Genomic DNA, 6181 nt, shown 5'->3' on the forward strand with positions numbered 1-6181 from the left:
ATATTACAGGCTGCCTAGATTTGCATGCAAGTGAGATGGGCGGTAATATCAATGTAATAAACCAACCAACAAATAAATAAATAGGAAGGAAGGAAGGAAGAAGAAAGGTATGAACTGTTTTTAACGCCCTTCGTGTTGCTTTTAGGTAATCTTTAAACTGACTTTCAGGTACATTGTTGAGAAATCACAATCAGGAGGCTGTGACTTTGATCCTAGGTAGTGGCAGATATTTCTCTCTCCCTCTGGCCACAGTGAGTATATATCTGCTGTGAACTTTGAATTGGCAACAGGAAGGGCATCCGGCCAGTAAACACTCAATTCCATTCATTTGCTCTGACTCCACCTCAATGCAAGGGATTACGGGGTCATTAAAAGACAAAAAAAAATATACATTGTTCAGAACTATCACAATTAATTCTATGGAAAAAGCTACTTAAAATTCATATTTCAATTATAAATTCTTTTTCTCCTTATTCTCTTTTGTTATCAATATTATTTTTTTCTGAGTCAAAATCAAATCAAAAGAAAAAAGTTAATAATGAACTTAAAACATGAGTTCTTCAGCAAAAGTGTGTTTTTGTCCATTTTCTTCTGAATCTAATGCAAACCAAAATGTTTGTCAGCACTAATTAGCACTGCTTTTAATTACACATTTATTTTCAGCATGCAAACTGACATTTAGTGGTATTTCACTCAGAAATAGGAAATATACATAAATAAATTTCAGAAATGTGGAGTTTACATAGTTAAATATAACAGTCTTTTTTTCCCCTTTGGTTCAGGTTGCATGCAAACATTACTTCTTGTCAAGAAATGAAATGTATTTCTTAAGGGTAATCTTATACAAGTTATCTTCATTCATGACAGCCATAAAATTAGTTATGTAACCTATTATTTCTCATGCATTATTTTGTTGCTGAATTGGCATTTATATAATTTCTAATGGAACATTTATTACCACAATTCTTCATCTTTTAAAAGTGTTCTCACATGTGCACTGCTGGGTCACAGAGACATTATTCACAATCTAGTTTCTTCCATATAAGCCCAGAGGCAAGATATTGCATGGTGACATGAGTTTTGATGTGAAGTAGTTCCAGGCCAACATTAATCAAAAATCTAAACGCGTTTAGCTCTGAGCTTCAATCCTTTAACTTTGTTTCCAGAAATTTATATTGTAGTAGGATGAAGTGCTCCAAATCATATATGTTACATTGATGTGTTCATAGATCTTCTTTCTACTGAACTAGCATGATCGATAGTTGCATTTTTTTTTTTAGGTTTCAGAATTTTCAGCCAGGAATTTTTGAGTTAATGTGAGTTCTCCATTACAGATCATGACCTGGAGACAGATTCAATATGGTCTATTATAAATTCATTTTGGGAAAGAAGAGAAAATATAAAAGAAAAATTTCCAAATGCAACTGTATTTTTTACCAAGCTATTAAAAATGTTGCCTTCTTTTCTCACCTAGTGAATTGGTTAATTGCATGGACTGATTGAAAAAAAAGAGTGTAAGAGATTTACTAGCAAATTGATCAGTATAGAGATATGAAAATCTAGAATAATAACACTAATAAGAAGCAGGAAGAAGTCAAACATTGATGAGTGGCACAAATATTATTATATATTTTATAAAAAGTGGTTTTTACTTGTTATGGATATTTAATTTTGATTCCTAGTTTTAAATTGTTTTAGGCAATCGTAGACAATCGTTGCACCTAAACTCCCCCCCCCCGCACCTTCTAGAGTACTTCTGAGAAGCATGGCTGAAAATTAAGCCCCCCAAATAATTTAGGCTTCAAAAAACTCAAAATTCATCTTCCAAGCTCTTTAAAATAAAGCAAAAACCCTAGCTATTAGAAATTAACATTAGCACCCGCAAATCACTCAATTATGTGAAAAATGTTTGTGTCTGTATCTCCATCTTCTAGCTACATAATATATTTCATAATGACAAACATTTATGACTTCCTCAAACAGGGTTATTTACATACAGTATGTCACATAAAATGAATGAAGTGCATCTATTTTGTATACCCGTGTATTATTTTGATCTTTTGGGTCTTATGAAAAACTGCTCAAATGAACAGGAAAGATTAGGAGAAGCGAGCAGAAATATATTTATCCAGCATGCATATTGCCAGCTCAGAATGGATCAGCCATATCTGATCTGTCAATTTGTCTTAGGTTATAAGAAGGTAGCTATGCTACTTTCATTTTCTGAAAAAGGAGAAATAAAAAGATTGCTTGCAACAGCTAACAGTGATTAAAGTCTTGAACTGTGACTGGGAGTATGGAACTCATTGGGTGAGTTTGGTCATTCATTGTTTTTCAGCCTTGCTTCAGAAATATATTGTGGCGAAAACCTGGAAGGGGAGCTGCTGGAAGAAAGGCAGCAGAGCAGACTGAATTTAATCATTAAAGAAATACAGTAATATTAGGGCAGATGGTAATAGTGTAGAGATTACTTCAGCATTCAGTAGCATAATCTCCTGCCTTTCTCCGTGTGTATTTTCTTGTGTGTATTTTCTTTTGTTTTATCACAAAAACAAATGGCTCAGTCTTGTGTGTATTTTCTCAGAAGAAAATCCCTTTTAACAACTAATTTCCTGTTTTGTTTGGGCAAAGATTTCACACTGTAAACAATGGCTATGCAGCTTTTAATTTTAAAGTTTTGTACTCCGCCAAGGCAAAAAGTTTACATATGTTGGATTAGATCCTGAAGATGATTCTATTTGACTATTTTATTCCACATGTTCAACATTTTACAGAGAAGGAAAATAGGACTGTACCTGTCAGCAACCCACTCTTGCTAAAATGTGTTGCTGGCAGTTGTTGCACAATCTCCATTCACTGGAGAAAAGTCTGACAGGAAGTCTGCTGATTGTATATAAGTTATCTTCATCATTTTGAATCTGGATTATGCAGGATTGGAGGAATATCTGCAATTACTATAGTCTTGCCACTTTGTGTGCCTCTCCTTATATGTGCATAAGTAATGTGAAGTGCTAAATTGGAAGATGTAGGGACCAAAACCAAATTTTTGTTCTTCTTTTATATGCAGCATTAATGTTGTTGAATAGAATGCCTGAATAATGCTGAAATGTTTAATATCCATTGAATAAAAAGATGAAAATTTAGGAGTGAGTAATATAGGGAGATTAAAAAAAAAAACACACACAGCAAAACAGCTACAGTATGTATAAAATCAGTTAATTCTAAATTTCATGCCTGATATTCTATTCTGAAAAATAGGTCACACTATCAGAATAAACAAGACGCAACTCTGATTATTGGGGTATGTTTCACGTATCTGTCCACTAGCAGATATATTACATGTTTTTCCCCCAAAAAAATTTGTCTTGTAAAGGCGTGTGATACCTGCAACATTTTAACCTGTTCAAATTTTCCTTGTTAGGAAATCTGTTCTGCTCCATGTTATAACATCAAAATGTATCTGACAAATGGAATGCAGGGGAGACAAGAAGGAAAAGAATAACTGTGATAAGACCAACAGTTCATAGAAAGGGTAGGAGTTAAATTCTCCTAATCCACATATTTTATTTATGAGTTTTGTTGGCATGCAGTCACTGCAGCTACAAGAAACTGGCCATATTTATTAGAACCACTATGCTGTTTTTCAAAACCTGTAATATTATTGCAAAGTTGATTTCCAGAGCAGTATAAATTGGAAAGTGAAATGCTGAAATATCTTAAACGCAGAAATATAAGAATAGTTGACATGTAATATAAAGCAGGTTATTCAAGATGGAAAAGAGGACTTAATTTAACCTACTATGATTCCCTGTTTAGCCCATTTAATATACGTTTTTCCTCTCCCAAACCTGTCTTTGCAGGTAAAGAAAAAAAAAATTGTGAGGTCTATGGAACATTTTTGAGCCTCAATTTCAGTTTGTTCCAACAGAAAATGCAAAGGATGAGCAAAATTAATTCAGATGGAACTGGGAATAAAGGATAACACGTGACACTTTAAACCATACTGACAAACTGAAAATGAACAATTCTCTATTCGTTTAAATATTATTTGCAAACCATTTGCAAAATATTAAACACGATCCCAGTTCAACCTCTTGAGTTAATCAAAGAATGTTATTTGCATTGTTTTGTTACCAAGATAACCACAAGAATGGTCCTTGAGGACTTTGAGTTTTGTAGATTCTCCAGTATTCTAAACATCTGTAGATCTAACTGAGCAAACTTACTGAATGGTTTGTTAAATAAATTTTATATCTCTCTCTGTCTCTGTCCCTGTGTCTCTGTCTCTCTTTCTCTCCTGTCTCTGTCTCTGTCTCTATCTCTGTCTCTACCTACCTACCTACCTACCTACCTCCTACCTAATCAAATCTCCTACTACTCAAATGGCAGTAACATTCCTAGAATTTCCATGAACTAAGCTATTTCTGTCATAAATTTGATAGAAAAATGGGTTATCCTGCATTGAAGATTCACTTTTATAAAAATAAATACTTGCTAGCTCTGCTAATTATGAACACTGTAAATTTTAAATGTCTTTGCTCTTTTTTTGGGCGGGGGGGAATAAATCACTTGTTGCTACCATTGATCATGTTATTCTTCTGGACCATCTGGCAGGATTGGGGAGAGGGCATTGTTTTACAATAGATACAGTTCTTTCTGGCAGGATCAGCATGAAACATAGTACTGGAGAACTACCAGGTCATTTAGAGCTTCTGAGTGTGGAGTGCCTTCAGCAAGCAATTAACACCCAGCTCTGTTCCTTACCTAGTGCTGGAGTGGTTGAAGCATTCTCTCTCCGAGTATGAACAGGAAGTTAATCTGAGAAAAAAATAGCAAAGCGGGTTTTTATAACTACAACTGAAAATGGAATTATACATTATAGGAAATGCTACCCAACTACTTATATTCTTCAAGAGAGAAGTAAAAAGATCATGTCCTCTGCCCTTGTGTATCTAGGAAGAAGGTACACTGTCTTTGTGTACACATGTACATTACACATGTTCTCTGTCCTTGTGTACCTAGAAAGAAAAGCAAGACAGGACCTTATATTAGCATTAGCAATTTCATAGACAAAGAGCCGGCAGAGAGATAGAAGTGGGGATAAGGGCAAATCCTTAACTTTTAATCTAAACCTCATTTCCTCTTTGTGATCAATAGGTCCTGAAATTAGATGGCTTCTACATTTCAACAAACAAACAAATAGTATGAATATCTAGGGTGGTAGCAGTTCTTAAAGGAGCTTGTGGTGCTGACATCCTTAGATGATGAAAGCCGCACCAAATTGGCCTCAACAACCCAAGTGGTTGCACTGAGTCTGAAACATTTGCAAATGTTTACAGAGCATTAGCAAGTATATATGGAAGCCTGGAATGCTGACAGTTATCCCATCAAAACCCAGGTTGGTAGCACCTGTTGGAAGAAAGCCTAGGATGCTGGAGGAATCTGAGGGAGTTAGAGGAAATGGAGGGGTTAGAATCTCCAAAAGATCTATCTGTCCATCTTATCAATCCACATGTATTCAAATATATATACAGTAGTGTAGAAAGTTAGCACCCACCCCTCCCAGAAGAATGAAATATTTTGAAAAATATTAAAGAGGCAGAATATTATATTTCCTTAAAGGAGAAACATGCTTTTGGAAAGCAGCCCCCCACCATCTGTTAATAGCAAGACTGGGCCAGACTATCTACAAGACAATTAGACCTTCAACTCCAGGGTGATGGGATTAACACATGACCCTCCAGGACATAATAGGATTATTTATCAGCAGATCTCACCACATGGCACAACCAAGCCCCTTTATTACATCATCACCTCCAAGTTTCAACCAAACTTGACCAAGACAAATGTGATCCCTCCAGAGCCCCATGGGAGTCTGACAGCAGCCAGTAGAATACATGCTCTTACCACAGGAACTGGAAGCTCAAGTTCAAAGCCCAGAGAAGGTATAAATACCTCTCACTCTTCACTCCATATGTTCAGTTGCCCAGGACCTCAAACCCATGTGGTCCTGTTCATCAATAATCCATCTTTCCAATCAGCCTCCATGCTTCCAGTGTTTTTTTTTCTCCACTTGGAATTGAACCAGATAGACATTTCTTCCAACAGTATAAGGAATGATAGGATAATTTGTAGGATCAATAACAAGTTGGAACTAAGTCAGCTGGAACAAAGTTATAGG

Source organism: Pseudonaja textilis, chromosome 3 (assembly GCF_049901715.1).
Source record: "Pseudonaja textilis isolate UNSWEBS1 chromosome 3, rPseTex1.2, whole genome shotgun sequence".
Lineage (NCBI taxonomy): Eukaryota > Metazoa > Chordata > Lepidosauria > Squamata > Elapidae > Pseudonaja > Pseudonaja textilis.